Below are 16,279 nucleotides of genomic sequence, written 5' to 3'. Positions count from 1 at the left end.
ACCCCCACAGTTGTTGTTCCCTTACTGGAGTGTCCCAGAGGGCCCAAGGGAGGCAGGTGGGGCATAAGAACATAAGAGAAGCCCTGTTGGATCAGGCCAATGGCCCATCCAGTCCAACACTCTGCGTCGCATAAGAACATAAGAGAAGCCATGTTGGATCAGGCTGGTGACCCCTCCAGTCCAACACTCTGTGTCACATATAAGAACATAAGAGAAGCCATGTTGGATCAGGCCATTGGGCCCTCCAGTCCAACACTCTGTGTCACATAAGAACATAAGAGAAGCCTTGTTGGATCAGGCCAATGGCCCATCCAGTCCAACACTCTGTGTCACATAAGAGAAGCCATGTTGGATCAGGCCAATGGCCCATCCAGTCCAACACTCTGTCACCCAGTGGCCATAAAACCAGGTGCCATCAGGAGGTCCATCAATGGGGCTAGAAGCACTCCCACCGCGCCCCCTCACCAAGCACCAAGTTAGTCTTTAAGCTGCTGCTGCTGGACTCTGACTCATTTCTCCTGCTAGTAAAGGTAAAGGTAGTCCCCTGTGCAAGCACCAGTCGTTTCTGACTCTGGGGTGATGTTGCTTTCACAAGGTTTTCACGGCAGACTTTTTACAGGGTGGTCTGCCACTGCCTTCCCCAGACATCTACGCTTTCCCACCAGCAAGCTGGGGACTCCTTTGACCTACCTCGGAAGGATGGAAGGCTGAGTCAACCTGGAGCCGGCTACCTGAACCAGCTTCCGCTGGGATCGAACTCAGGTCGTGAGCAGAGGGCTCTGACTGCAGTACTGCAGCTTTACCACTCTGTGCCACGGGGCTCTTATTTCTCCTGCTACAGACAGACTAACTGGGCAACCCATCTATGCACCAAAATTCTCTCAGCCTCCAATTTGCCACTGGAGTCGATTTCAGCAGGATGAGCTCTGAAAGGCCTTCTCTGGGAATGCTCCCACGAGGGCTCTCTGGACATCGAGGAATAACACAGAAGGTGGACCGAAAAGAGTCATGCTGGAAGTCAGACCTTCTTCCAGAGTTGTCAAAGCTTAACTATTCCCCCACCTCACCCCCAGTCTTCTCAGGGCCCTTCTGAAGACCTCCTCTCTCTGCTGGGGTTGCCACCTCCAGTTAGGGTAAATCCTGAAACTTTGGGGGGTGGAGCTTTGGGAAGGATGGGGTTTGGGGAACGGGTCGGCACTAGTAGGCAGTGTTCCTTCTAAGCTGAGTTAGAATCATAGAGTTGGAAGGGACCTCTGGCGGTCATAGAATCATAGAGTTAGAAGGGATCTCCAGGGTCATCTAGTCCAACCCCCTGCACAATGCAGGAAACTCACAAACACCTCCCCCTAAATTCACAGGATCCTCATTGCTGTCAGATGGCCATCTAGCCTCAGCTTAAAAACCTAGAATCCTAGAGTTGGAAGGGACCTCTAGGGTCATCTAGTCCAACCCCCTGCACAATGCAGGAAACTCACAACACCTCCCCCTAAATTCACAGGATCTCCATTGCTGTCAGGTGGCCATCTAGTTTCTGTTTAAAAACCTAGAATCCTAGAGTTGGAAGGGACCTCTAGGGTCATCTAGTCCAACCCCCTGCACAATGCAGGAAACTCACAACACCTCCCCCTAAATTCACAGGATCTCCATTGCTGTCAGGTGGCCATCTAGTTTCTGTTTAAAAACCTAGAATCATAGAGTTGGAAGGGACCTCTAGGGTCATCTAGTCCAACCCCCTGCACAATGCAGGAAACTCACAACACCTCCCCCTAAATTCACAGGATCTCCATTGCTGTCAGATGGCCATCTAGCCCCTGTTTAAAAACCTCCAAGGAAGGAGAGCCCACCACCTCCCAAGAAGGAAGCCTGTTCCTCTGAGGAGCTGCTCTAACGGTCAGGAATCCTAGAGTTGGAAGGGAGCTCCAGGGTCATCTAGTCCAACCCCCTGCACAATGCAGGAAACTCACAAACACCTCCCCCGAAATTCACAGGATCTCCATTGCTGTCAGAGGGCCATCCAGCCTCTGTTGAAAAACCTCCAAGGAAGGAGTTAGCATGAGCGAGCTCACGGATTTTTCGCCTCCACCTCACACATTTTTGTCTTAGCTCAGGAAAAATGTCCCCAAAGCACAATCACTTATGCAGGGGCTCACAAAGTTGAATTTTTGCTCACAAGACTCTGAAGCTTAGAGGGAACATTGCTAGTAGGGATATCGATGCACCTTGAGTCCCCCCCAGCCAACCTCTAAAGCCGCCCTTTCCTTTCTGCTGAACTCTGCTGTCTATAACTGTTGTCGGAGGCCTCCCTGGAGGTTGGCAACCCTGTCCCAATCGGGGCACGCATCCCGCAGCAGCCCACCCCCCATCCTTCCCCTGGACGCCCCCTACCTTTCCCAGCCCCCTGGGGCAACCCCAGGGGTGCCCAAAAGCTGCAAGGAAGCACCAGCAAAGGGGCGAAGGGAACCCAAATCCCACCCCCAAGAAATCTAGGCTGGGCTTCCCTGGGTCTTCCCAGCCCAGGAGGTGGAATGCAAACTCTCCTCTCTCCTCCACTCGTGGGAACCCCCCCCTTCCCGGGTCTGCAGCTCAGGCCCTGCAAAAAGCGCACCCCCAGCGGTGCCCAAAGGGTGCAAGGAAGCGCCAGCAAAAGTGGGAGGGGCAAACCCAAATCCCCCCCCCCAAGAAAACTAGGCTGGTATTTGTTTGGAATCGAGTCCCGCTGAATGCTATCAGAGGGCGCAGGCAGGCCAGTGCCTGTGCCCTGAGATTGCTGGGAAGTGTGCTTGGAAGAACAGCAGCTGGCGGTGTCAGTGTTCCACAAGCATCTCTCTCAATCTCTCGTTTGCCCTCGTCGCAGTTCTCTCGGGAACTGCAGAAAGCAGCCCGGCTCTCACGCGCAGGCTCGGAAGAAGACTCCTTTGGCCTTGGTGAATGGCGGCAGTTCTCAAAGCAGGCAACTCACCGGGCATTGCTCGGCTGCCAAACCGCCCTCCGGCCGCATCTCCTCGGTGTCAGCACCACCACCCCGCCCCGCAATCCTTCCTTCGCTCCTCCTCCCGCCTGTCGCTTGCAGGCTGGGCAAGGGGGCGGGCCGTGGAGTAAACTCAGCCCCGCCCTCCGAAACCTGATGGGCCAGAGCGCCCAGCGAACTGCAGCCGGGCTCCAGGCGCTTCTCTCGCGCTGCCTTGCAGGGAGGCTGTTGCGGCTGCCCTCGTAGCTCCTGCGGGAAAAGAGCTGGAGCCGGCCCCGCTCTCGGGAGCCAGCGGGCTGCTGCCTCTACCTCGGCCTCGACCCGCGCCAGGAGTCCGGTCAAAGCCGTTGTCGGACATGTCGGCCTCCTCAGTCCTTCCTGGCGGCATCATTTGTTATGTGTATTTTAAACTTTTGGAGAATGGCCCCAGCCCAAGGTAAAAAGTCAAAGGCTTAAATTTTGAAATGAGATACTTGGATAAAGTCTTTGTAATCAATGGGAATTAGAAGGTTTCAATTCAGCTGAATCATGCCATCTTTTTTTGCTGAGAAGGGTACTGATTATGGTAGGCCCAGGTCCTTCTTTAGTTAGCAGAGCATACAAAGCTTTAACACAGCAGCTGCTTGTATTGAGTCTGAACAGACCACGTGGTTGTAAAGAAGGCTTGCCAATCCCCAGGTCCCAGCAGGAGACCCCCCAGACCTGGGGCGACCCGCCCCCCCCTCCCTACGCCACTGGGCCAGGGACTGTGGGGTTGTTTGTCCCATGAGAAGGAGAAAAGTGCCAGTGTTCAGGGATTTTTGTATATGAATGCTGATGGTATTTCAGGCCTTCAGGAGTGAAATTCTATGTGTAGCAGATCATTCCTGCTTTTCCTGTTGTTGGCAGGCAGTTTAACGTTATTGAGAATGAAAATTATAAGGTGCTAGTTTTTGAAAAGCCAAACTAAAAGCAATTACAATTTTCAACACAACAGGTATTTGTGCAAACTTTTTGAAGTAGCGACACAGAAGGCTTAATTGTGTAACAATTTTTTTCTGAACTCTTAAAAAAACAAGATGTGAAATGGTGCTGCTGTAGACTTCAGTCGCTAGCAACTGCTTCCCTCCATGTATCCACTGACAGAAAACAGTGTAACACATAACTAATTTGTTTATTTAAGTTAATAATGCCTAGCCATTTAAACACATGGAGCTTACCTACTTGGGTGCCATTAATTTAAATGGGCTGTACATTCTCTGTTCTGAGCACACACGCATATTGCCAAGAGATCATGGGGTAACATTTAACTGGAATTAGTATTTTAAATTCTGTTGTTCATCATTTGTTATGTGTATTTTAAACTTTTGGAGAATGGCCCCAGCCCAAGGTAAAAAGTCAAAGGCTTTAATTTTGAAATGAGATACTTGGATAAAGTCTTTGTAATCAATGGGAATTAGAAGGTTTCAATTCAGCTGAATCATGCCATCTTTTTTTGCTGAGAAGGGTACTGATTATGGTAGGCCCAGGTCCTTCTTTAGTTAGCAGAGCATACAAAGCTTTAACACAGCAGCTGCTTGTATTGAGTCTGAACAGACCACGTGGTTGTAAAGAAGGCTTGCCAATCCCCAGGTCCCAGCAGGAGTTCTCCCACTTTCCCAGGCTCCTTCTTGACCCCAGTCAGCTGGCTGATGGGGGGAAGCTCCGCCCCCACAGCCATCATGTGCCTTTCTCCATCTGGAAGCTTCGGTCTCTGAGAAAGCCTTCCTCTTTGGACAGTTTGTCTACATCTTTAAGGCTGAAGGGGAGTGGGAGGGGGGAGGACGCAGAACAACTTGGCTGTGAAAGGAGCCCAGACCCTCGGTTTATTGCACAATCCTTGCAGAGTTTGTGTCACGGGTTGGGGCCAGGCCAGGCGAAGTCCAAGGTCTGTAGCTGGGTAGCAAGGAGGGTCCAAAGCACCAAAACCGAATCACAGTCCAGGTATCGTAGGTCAGAGGTTCAGAAGCCGAAGTCATGGGGTCCAGAAGTCAATGCCAGAGTCAGGGGGTCCAGAAGCCGAAGTCAGAAGCCGAAGTGGATGCTAGAACATCAGGTAAGTGACTAGTTGCTTCCACAAAGCCTTCTCTCAAAGCCCACAGCTATATAGCCCTCTGCTGTCTGTTGCCCATTTGGGCTAATTGCTGACTCAGAGGGCAGCAAGGATCCTGCTGAGACTCAAGCACCCTCACTCCTAGAAGGGCCAGAATCCTTTCAAAACTCAGGGCTCAGGGAGCATCTTGCTCGTGAGCGTGCCGCCCTCCTCCGATCCCTGAGGTCCTGATGAAGGTGGTCACGCACACGAGCCACCCAAGAGGGCGAGGCAGGGGGGCTTGGATCTTCTCCAGCAGGAGGCAGGGGCACTGGTGCAGGTGGCAGGGGCACAGTTTCTTCTGCAGGCTCGGCTTCTTCTGCAGGGCCCCCAGCATCCATGACACTATCCCCCCCAGGGCCCCCCTCCGTCGAAGGGCCTGGGAGGTCGGGGTGGTCGGTGTGGAATTGCTGCACCAAGTCCAGGGCATGAAGGTTGTCCACGGGCTCCCAAGACCGGTCTTCCGGGCCGTATCCCTCCCAGTCCACAAGGTACTGGAGGCCTCCACGATGGTACCGGGAGTCCAGGATTTGGCGCACCTCATATTCTCCTTCATCATCCACCAGCACCGGTGGTGGTGGCAGTGGGGAAGGAGGCTGAGCTGGATCAGGGTGTGCAGCCGGGACACGGAGGGAGCGATGGAACACAGGGTGAATGCGGAGGTGGGGGTGGCAACTGGAGCCTGAAGGCGACGGGGTTTACTTGTTCCATGACGGGGTAGGGTCCAATGAACCGCACATCCAGCTTGTGAGACCGGCCAGGCCGGCGCAGGTAGCGAGTTGAGAGCCACACATGATCCCCTGGCTGCACCGGAGGGCCCTCTTGCCTCTTCCGGTCCGCAGCCAGTTTATATGCCTCCTTGGCCCGCTGTGGCTGCTCTCGGAGCAAGTCTTGGCTGGCACGGAGTTCTTGCAGGTAGGCATCAACGGCGGGGACATTCGTGGGTGGCAGGATTGCTGGGAAGAACCGAGGGTGGTACCCGTAGGTTGCAGCAAACGGGGTCATTTGGGTGGATGAATGGACCGCGTTGTTGTACGCAAACTCCGCTAGGGGCAACAGGGTGTTCCAGTCATCCTGCTGATGACAGGTGTAACAGCGGAGATATTGCTCTAGCGTGGCATTGGTGCACTCCATCTGACCATCCGTCTGTGGGTGGTAGGCCGAGGACAGGTGCACTCGAGTACCCAGGCTGGAATGGAGGGCTTGCCAGAACCGAGAGGAGAACTGGGGGCCCCGGTCTGAGATTAGGTGGGCTGGGAGTCCGTGCAGATGAAAGATGAGTTGCAGGTATTGCTGGGCCGTCTCCTGAGCTGTGGGAAGTTTCGGGCACGGAATGAAGTGGGCCATCTTTGTAAACAGGTCGACGACCACTAAGATGCAAGTCTGACCCTTGGATCGCGGAAGTTCTGTGATGGTATCCCAGGGTCCTGAGGGTGTGGGCAAGGGCTGTAACAATCCCGGGGGTTTGGCTGGGATGTCTTTGGCCCATCGGCAGACGTTACAGGAATTGACATAACGGGCAACATCGGAGCGAACTCATGGCCATCAGAATTCCCATGTCAGCAAGTGGGTGGTCTTATGCTGTCCAAAATGCCCAGCGGGTAATGCGTCATGGGTCAGGCGTAGCACTTCTGCCCGCAAGGGCCCGGGCGGCACATAGAGGGGTTCACGGTATAGCAAGAGGCCGCCTCGAGTCGTGAACTCGCCTGTTGAGTCATCTTGGAGTACCTGGAGGTGTTGCTGGACCCAGGGATCATTGGCCTGGCTAGCACGAATGTCCTCCACGAGTGCTGGTGAAGTGGAGGTGGCTGCAAACACTGAGGGCTGCAGGATGGGAGCAGCAGGCGCGGTCTCAGTTGAAGCAGGGGCGTATTCCGGTTTCCGCGAGAGCGTGTCTGCTTTCCGGTTCTGGGTATGGGGGATGTAGGTGATCCTGAAGTCGAAGCGGGAGAAGAATAGGGACCACCGGATCTGGCGCTGGTTGAGACGGCGGGTGGTCTGGAGGTGCTCCAAGTTCCGGTGGTCGGTGAGCACTTGAACAGGGTGGCAAGCCCCTTCGAGGTAATGTCTCCAAACCTCAAAAGCCGCCTTGATCGCGAGCAACTCCCTCTCCCAGATGGTATAGTACCTCTCTGCAGCAGTGAGCTGGCGCGAGTAATAGGCAGAGGGCTGGAGTGGCTGGGACGGCTCCTCGCGCTGGGACAGCACTGCTCCCAGGGCCACGTTGGAGGCATCAGCGTCCACTGTAAAGGGAAGCTGGGGGTCGGGGTATCTCAGGAGTGGCCCGGTGGCGAAGCGGGTCTTCAGGGTGGAGAAGGCGTTATCGGCCTCTGGGGACCAGCAGAAGGGTTCTTTGGGGCGGAGTAGTTGAGTCAGGGGTGTGGTCAGGGATGCATAGGCCGGGATGAATTGCCGATAGTAGTTGGCAAAACCAAGGAACTGCTACAGGTCTTTGCGATTCTGAGGAGCCCGCCAGGTCAGGACCGCTTCCACTTTTCTCGGGTCCATGAGGATTCCCTGCGGTGACACAATGTGACCAAGGAACTCGACGGAGCACAGGTCAAAGTCGTACTTCTCCAGCTTGGCGTAGAGGCCATGGGCTCGTAGGCGCTGCATGACCCGGCGGACGTGCTCGGCGTGCTGGGCAGGATTGCGGGAGTAAATTAGGGTGTCATCTAGGTATATGATCGCGAAGCGGTCGAGCAGGTCCTGGAATACATCATTCATGAACCTCTGGAAGACAGCGGGGGCGTCAGTCCGAAGGGCATCACCAGGTGCTCGTACTGCCCGTATCGGGTCCCAAACGCGGTCTTCCACTCGTCTCCGGGCCATATGCGCACCAAATTGTACGCTCCACGGAGGTCCAGCTTGGTGTAGATTTGGGCCCCCTTTAAGCGATCCAAGAGTTCAGGGATCAGTGGTAGAGGGTACCGGTCACGGATGGTGATCTTGTTCACGGCCCGGTAGTCATTGCACAGCCGGAGCTCCCCACTTTTCTTCTTCGTGAAGAGGACTGGGGCAGACAGGGGAGAGGTTGAGGGTCGGATGAATCCGCGTTTCAGGTTCTTGTCCAGGAAGTCTCGCAGAGCTGCCAACTCAGGCTCCGACATTGGGTACAGACGCCCCACCAGGAGTGGTGCCCCAGGTACCAAATCAATGGCACAGTCATAGGGCCGGTGAGGGGGAAGCTGATCCGCTCCTGTCTCTTCAAAGACATCGGCAAAATCCACATATTTCTGAGGGAGCTGAGGACCACCACTCGGGATGCCGGCTGCTAGAGTGGTGGGAGGAGTCAGATGGGGGCATGGGTCTCGAAAGCATAGTTCCTGCTGGGCCCAGTCCACAATGGGGTTGTGCAGATTCAGCCAGTTAAGGCCTAGAATCAGCGGGAAGCGAGGCATGAGGGCAACAACAAACTGCAGCTGTTCTTGGTGCTGCTGGACGTGGAAGGTGATGGGACAGGTCTCCTGGGTGACGGGGCCAGAATCGAGGAGGCGCCCGTCAATAGCCTCCACCAGCGTCGGAATCTCTTTTGTCTGCACTGGGATCTGGTGCTGCTTTACAAAGGCGGCATCTACAAAACAGTGGGCCGCTCCCGAGTCTAGCATGGCATACACGAACAGCCAGCGTCCATCGGGCAGACGGAGTTTGACTGGTAGCAGGAACGGGCCCGGGGTATCAGCCTGCTGTTCGGAGGACCCAGCTAGTCGCCCCAGGCTGGAGGGTCCACTTACACCTGGGGCTGCCCTTTTGGCGGCAGTGGCAACGAAGGTCCGGGTATCCGACGCTTAGCAGGGCAGCCAGAGGCATAGTGGCCTGCCGTGCCGCAGTAGAGGCACAGATTCTGCGTGCGGTGTCTGGCCTTTTCTTCTGGAGTCAGGTGGGGTCGAGCAGCTCCAAGCTGCATAGGCTCACCCTCATCCCTGGTACTAGCTGGGGATGGGAGAGGAGCCAAGTGGCACGGCGCAGGGAGCTGACGCCCTCTGGTCTTGGCTTGGCGGTGACTTTCCAGGCGGCCATCGATGCGGAGGCAGAGGGTGATAAGTCCTTGAAGCGTGGGTGGCTGCTCCACCCTGGCCAGTTCATCCAGGACTTCCTCCGCCAACCCTTCGGTAAACTGGTCTATCTGGGCAGCCTCATTCCACGCCAAGTCTTGGGCCAGGAGCTTGAATTCGGTGGCGTACTGAGCCACTGAGGATTTGCCTTGTTTCAGGGCCCTGATTTTCCGGTTGGCTGTAGCTGCTTGGACTGGATTTGAGAAGGCAGCAGACAGGTGGGCCTCAACCCCCTGGTAATCAGTCAGCAGGGGAGAGGACTCAACCAGTAGGGGTGTGGCCCACTTGGCCGCCTGCCCCTTTAACAGACTAATGACGAAACACACCTTTGTTTTGTCATTGGGAAAGTCCCGTGCTCTTAGCTCGAAGTACAGCCGACACTGCGCCAGGAAAGCAGGAAATTCTTCCACAGCACCCCCAAATCTGTCAGGTGGGGGAACTGGGCACTTGGCTGGAGCACTGGCCACAGGTTGTTGCTGCAAGTGCACTACTGCCTGTGTCAGCTGCTGTACCTGGGCTTGGAGAGCAGCCAGTAGTCCTGCGGTTCCACTTGCTTCAGCATCCATCCTGTGGAATGGGTGTTTGTGGTGGTGGAAGCAATCTGTCACGGGCTGGGGCCAGGCCAGGCGAAGTCCAGGGGCAGTCCAAGGTCTGTAGCTGGGTAACAAGGAGGGTCCAAAGCGCCAAAACCGAATCACAGTCCAGGTATCATAGGTCAGAGGTTCAGAAGCCAAAGTCAGGGGTCCAGAAGTCAATGCCAGAGTCAGGGGGTCCAGAAGCCAAAGTGGATGCTAGAACGTCAGGTAAGTGACTAGTTGCTTCCACAAAGCCTTCTCTCAAAGCCCACAGCTATATAGCCCTCTGCTGTCTGTTGCCCATTTGGGCTAATTGCTGACTCAGAGGGCAGCAAGGATCCTGCTGAGACTCAAGCACCCTCACTCCTAGAAGGGCCAGAATCCTTTCAAAACTCAGGGCTCAGGGAGCATCTTGCTCGTGAGCGTGCCGCCCTCCTCCGATCCCTGAGGTCCTGACGAAGGCGGTCATGCACACGAGCCACCCGAGAGGGCGAGGCAGGGGGGCTTGGGTCTTCTTCAGCAGGAGGCAGGGGCACTGGTGCAGGTGGCAGGGGCACAGTTTCTTCTGCAGGCTCGGCTTCTTCTGCAGGGCCCCCAGCACCCATGACAGTTTGTTTGCATAGTGTGAAGATAAACTTGAACCTTTGGTTGCCCTGTGTTACTGTGAAAAACTTGAAAGTTCAGCAACTCATGAGTAGCAACAAATCAAACAAAGAATCCTTTTAAAACAGTAAAAAACTTGGATTTTAACAATACAGGAACTTAACCAACCCCTCCCCCCAAAAAAAACCTTCACCCTAACCCCAAGAAATCCAAGCCACCCAAGTCAGGAAAAGTAAAAGGACACTGCACTTTTAAAAGTCCTCTCACTAAAGTAAGATATATAGGCAAATACTGTCTTACCTTAGATGTCTTCTCCAGGCAGGTCAGGCATGGCTGAGAGCGAGCAGCAGCAGCAATTGAAAACAAATCAGCCAGTATCATAATGTCCCTGTATAAATCGATGGTGTGGTCTCATTTGGAATACTGTGTACAATTCTGGTCACCGCACCTCAAAAATAATATTATAGCATTGGAAAAAGTCCAGAAAAGGGCAACTAGAATGATTAAAGGTTTGGAACACTTTTCCTATGAAGAAAGGTTAAAACGCTTGGGGCTTTTTAGCTTGGAGAAATGTCGACTGTGGGGTGACATGATAGAGGTTTACAAGATTATGCATGGTATGGAGAAAGTAGAGAAAGAAGTACTTTTCTCCCTTTCTCACAATACAAGAACTTGTGGCATTCAATGAAATTGCTGAGCAGTCAGGTTAAAACTGATAAAAGGAAGTACTTCTTCATACAAAGGGTGATTAACATTTGGAATTCACTGCCACAGGAGGTGGCGGCAGCTACATGCATAGCCAGCTTCAAGAGGGGATTGGATAAAAAATGGAGCAGAGGTCCATCAGTGGCTATTATGTTCTTACTTCCATTGAAAGTTTTCCCTGTCATCATTTCTACAATCTTTTTTGAGAAATCAAGGAGAAAAAGAGATACACCTGAGTTCCCTTAAAACATACTCCACAATCAATGTTGATTTTAAAACAAGCTAATATTTACCTGTATAAAAAAAATAAAATGCATTTAATTTTAAACACCATTTTCAATTCATCTGCAGCTATTTCAAGAGCTAAAAGTAGCCTAAGGTTGAGCTGAAAGTTATGATAGAAATAATTGTTAGACTTAAATCCCATTTTTGTTTCTGTACAGAATAAAGATGTCAAGGGTAACAAAAGGAAGGCTTCACTAAATTCCCAAGAAAGTGGGGGTGAGGGGGAAAATGTCCACCACTGCATTGATTTCTATTTAACATTGGGAGAAAGGGAGGGAAAAGGGAATTGTAGCTTATAATATGCCTCCGAAGTAGGTGAAAAAAAATTGAATGATCTTGGGAAGAAGGCTGAGGGAAGAAAGGGAGAGAGAAATGAGGGCAGGAGGGTGAACAGGATGTGGCGGGGAGATGGATGGAAAAGATAGAAAAGACAGGAGGAAGAAAAAAATCCAGGAGATGCCCATACAAAGAGGAAAATATAGTGCTAACCAGAGAAGAGAGGTACATGAGGCAGCTGTGTAGCTAAAGTCCTTCTTTCTCTTTCCAAACATACACATCCTGAGAGAGAAATAGAACTGATGTCACTGGAAATGACGTCATTCCTCCAGTAGGTTACTTTCTGCATATTGTCACAGAACAGTATAGTGTGATCAGCTGCATTTCACGGATGTATATTTTCTCACAGCCCAATGAGAAACCTTGTTTCAAATCCCCCCCCCCTCAACACAGCTGGAGAGAGAAAGCCTCATGCAGCGGAGCTGGTAGCGGTAGGCCCAGCTTCTCCCAGGAGGGAGGAGCCTGTGGGCGGCTCCATGTCTCTTGCCATCTGCGCAAACAGTTGGAGGCTGGAGGAGTCAGAGAGGATGGAGTGTGCAGTCTGGGACTGCATGGCTGCCTAGTGCCTTCACTCTGCCAGAGACCTTTTTTTTTTAGCTGGACCCCTGGCCAGGGCAGCCAGAACTGCGTTCCTGCTCAAAAAAAGCCCTGACTTTCTGTAACTTGATGCCATTCCAAAGATTCCCTCCCCACCCACACACACACACTGGCTATACTTAGAACAAAGCTTGAGTTCAGTGGCACTCAGAAGACCATCAGAATGTTTTATTCAAAGTATAAGCTTTTGTGTGCACACACACTTCCTGAAAACTGCAGCCTAGCCCAGCTGCCCCCTGTGTCCTTCCCTGGCAAAGAAGCAAGGAAAGAGCCAGGCGGTTACTGTGCCTTAGCCTGCAGATAGTGGGGGTAGGTTGCCTATGAAGCCTGGCCCGCAAAAGAGGGATAAGGGGAGGGCATTTGAGAAGGGAGAAGGGGGAGGTGGGAAGAGAACAAGATGGAGAAAGGGAGAAGAGCCTCTCCTGTCCTCCCTCTCTTTCTTTTCAAATGTCCCTTAGCTTTGTCTTTTTTAAAAAAAAAAAAAAAAACTGTGCCGGGGGGGGAGGGAGGGGGGTGCAGAATCAATGCCCGCAGGCTAGTGTGAATCAAGGAGTCCTCTAGGAGTCATGATGGTCTAGCTTTCCTACTTTATTTACGCCTACCATAGAGATCATGCGGATAGGCCTTGACATAACCCTGCCATTTTCCCCAGCCACCTGATTCTTTCAAAATGGGAGAGCAGTTCTCAAACCAGGGGATCTCCTGCCCCCACTGGGAGACTGGGAACCCTACCCTGTAGGGTTTTCATGGCCCTGCCTCTGTGTATCAAGCTTGGACTTCCTTGAAGGTCTCCATACAAGTACTAATCAGGGCTGACCTTGTTTAGCTTCCAAGAACTGGCAGAGTTTGGCTAGCCTGGGTCATCCAAGTCAGAGGACAGCAAATATATTACAGGTTCTTAGAAGAGAATGCTGTTTTTAACATTAGAGAATGCTCTGGTCCCATGCCACAACCTTCTTTTCTACAGGTTCTCTGTCCCCATTACAACTTTTCCCATTTGCAAAATAACACATACATGTTTGGCAAGATATTTGAAACAGTTAACATGGCGGCAAAACAAATGCAAAACTCATAAAAATAGAAGCTAATTTATTCACATACTCTAGAATAGATAAACAGTCTTTATTTGTACGGTATGTACACCATTGTACTAAATTGAAAGTGTTGAATGAGAGGGTTTGGTAAATAAGATCCTTTGACTGGGTGTCTAGGCAAAACAGAGAGAAGTTTTTGGTAAATAAAGATTACAAGCAGAGGACCTGCGAGGACTCACAGAGGGTATTTCACCATTCTATATCCTTTTCCCCTCCTCTTGACAGTGCTCACAGCGTCTACCTTTCCTTCTTACTCCTGTCTCTCCCACCTACCAACAAACCTAATCTCTATTTGCTGCTCTGTCTTCAGTTTTCTCTCTTTCCCTTCACCTTACAGCTTCTCTCCTTTTCTTCTCACCCACCTACCACTATTTTTGGTCTCCCCCCTTCACCTTCTCCTTCCCATCTTTCCCTGCTTCCTCTCCTGCTTCCAACTTTTACCATTTTCACTAGGATCAAACCTTGGCGATATTCTTGTGGTTGCCTAACAAGCCCCACGTGGTCGGCCTCTGAAATCTCGAACTACAGCCTCATGAAATCTCAGGGGCATTCATCTCTTAAAAGTCTATTATTAAGGTTTTAATCCCTAAATGCATTTTTGAGTTTTGGTTAAAAGATCCATGTACAAATTAAATGAGCAGGCAGCATATAAGTAAGAAATTCTTTAACTTCTCTTTATCTTCTTTAACTTTGCCTTGATTAATTATTTTTGCACAATGAGGAAATTCCATATTTTACACTCTTGCATATATAACTGGGTTTAAATGTGGGTGTGCAAAGAAGCTTTTTGTGGCCTTGAACCTTGACAGTTTCTTTGAGATATATAGTGAAACATAAGCCTGTCATCTATGATTGCTTTAAATTAATAATGCTGATAAATGTGGAAGTACTAAAACAACTAAACAGTGGAAGGCACCTTTTTCTACTGCTAAATGTAACTTCAAGAAGCTCCAAAAAAAAAGTTCCTAAAATATATATGAATGAAAAGCAATGGTCTTTGTCAGCTGACACACTATTCTGCTGTATGGTGGTGACAGACTCCTACTTAACGTCAACAAAGCCATTCTGTATATATGAGCACATTCCTTATACACAACAGTATTTATCTAAAATTAGGATAATGTGAGCCTGGGGCTAAATGTCAACAAGAGAATGGGGCTCTTAGTCAAGCTATTTTTTCCCTCCTTTGAGAATGGTAAAAGGCATTTGTATGTGTTCTGGCATGCTCAATAAATTGAGTTGTGATGTTAATAACAGGCATGCTCCAGCAAAAGATCTCTGATTCATTAAAAAACAAAATTAATGTGTCCGTTGCCTATTGAATGTTTTTAAGCCCATTCCAACATTACATCTACAATCTCTTTGTTTGATAGGTGAAACATTAAGATTTGACTGCTAGACACAGTGGGTTTTTTTGCAAGTAAGATGATCCATTCACTATGCAATCCTCCTAAGTAAAATTGAAGTCAATGGGATTAAATGAGTGTAACTCAATTTAGCACTGCACTGATTTTCTAAGCACTTAGTTATTTCTCTGGTCCTCCAGCTGCTACCAAAATAGCAAGCATCTAGCTAGCAGGTTCTGTCATGTGTAGTGTTAATAAGCATTAATTAGGGACACAGACTGGGTATATTAGGGCCACATGGAATCCTTGATGTCTGAGGACCAAGCCATCATCATCGGCAGAATCCAAATCCTTCAGTCCAACAAGATCAGTCAAATTAGAAAGAAGACTTTGGTAAGGGTCAAGTTGTGGAGGCCTGGAAGCAAGAGAACCAGCCAAGAATGACAAACTGTAGACCAGGATCAGGATCTGGATATCCAAGGCTATAGAACCTTTATGATCAGAAGGAAAAAAAAAACCAAGTACAGCTACTGTAGGACATTTAGAATGCAAGCTCTGTTTGCATTTTTGGATAACATCCATATAAAAATAAACAAACACAAAATCTGCCACATGAAAGAAAGATATAGACCCTTTGATATGAAGTTTCAGTAGGCAGGGATGCAGTACTTACTTTTAATCTCAAAAAAATATGTCAGAAGACCCTCCTCTCCATTAGTGTGAATTTTCTGAAGCATTTTTAATTAACTGATCCAATTCTTATTTAAATGCAGTAGAACCAAAGATTATACACTAAAGATGAAACTACATATTATGTGTAGCTCTAAAATTCTTTTCTCAGTCTTTTAAAAAGGCAATACAGTTAGAGTTGCCAACCCTGGACTGAAGTATTCCTGGAGATTTTGGGGGGTAGAGCCTGGGGAAAATGAAGTTTATGTAGGGCAAGTAGCTCAGCAGGTATAATACCACTGAGTCCATCTGTCAAAGGTGCCATTTTCTCCAGATGAACTAAACTTGGTTGTCTAGAGATCAGTGGTAATACTGGGAGATCTCCAGACCCCACTTGAAGGTCAGCAAGTATAAATAAAGTAGTTAAAACTGCTGATTGAAATGGGAGTCTGCCACAAGAAAGGATTTTTTTTTTTTCTCTAAGCTAGCAAAAAGCACATGGTACCTGCCTCCTGAATGAGTCTTAAAGTCATGGGGCATGATTTTCAGTGGGAAATTATCAAGGGATAAAAATAGTCTCTCTCATTCACATATGCTTTTACCTCTGCATGGGAAGTGATGTGGTCATTTCATGTTGTCAAACGGGGAGAGATTTAGAAGCCATCATGAGGCTTTCATAGCCTAAAACATCTGAAGATGAGGTTCTGCCTTGCTACAGCAAGATTACTGGAGCCCTCTTACAGGAATTTGTTTGAAGTGTTTGTAGAAGATCTACATTATTTTGTAAAAACCTTATATTGTTCTTCAGCATATTTTTAAAAATAATCATATAAAAATGCCTAAATATACCTTTGGTTTAGATATTTTTGTGCTACGAGGCACTTTATCATTTGTCATTCCGCAGGGCCTGTAAGACAGTCCTCTTCCGGCTGGCCC

The sequence above is a fragment of the Heteronotia binoei genome, chromosome 9 (assembly GCF_032191835.1).
Source record: "Heteronotia binoei isolate CCM8104 ecotype False Entrance Well chromosome 9, APGP_CSIRO_Hbin_v1, whole genome shotgun sequence".
In the NCBI taxonomy this organism is placed as follows: domain Eukaryota; kingdom Metazoa; phylum Chordata; class Lepidosauria; order Squamata; family Gekkonidae; genus Heteronotia; species Heteronotia binoei.
Note: the sequence above shows the minus strand (reverse complement) of the source record.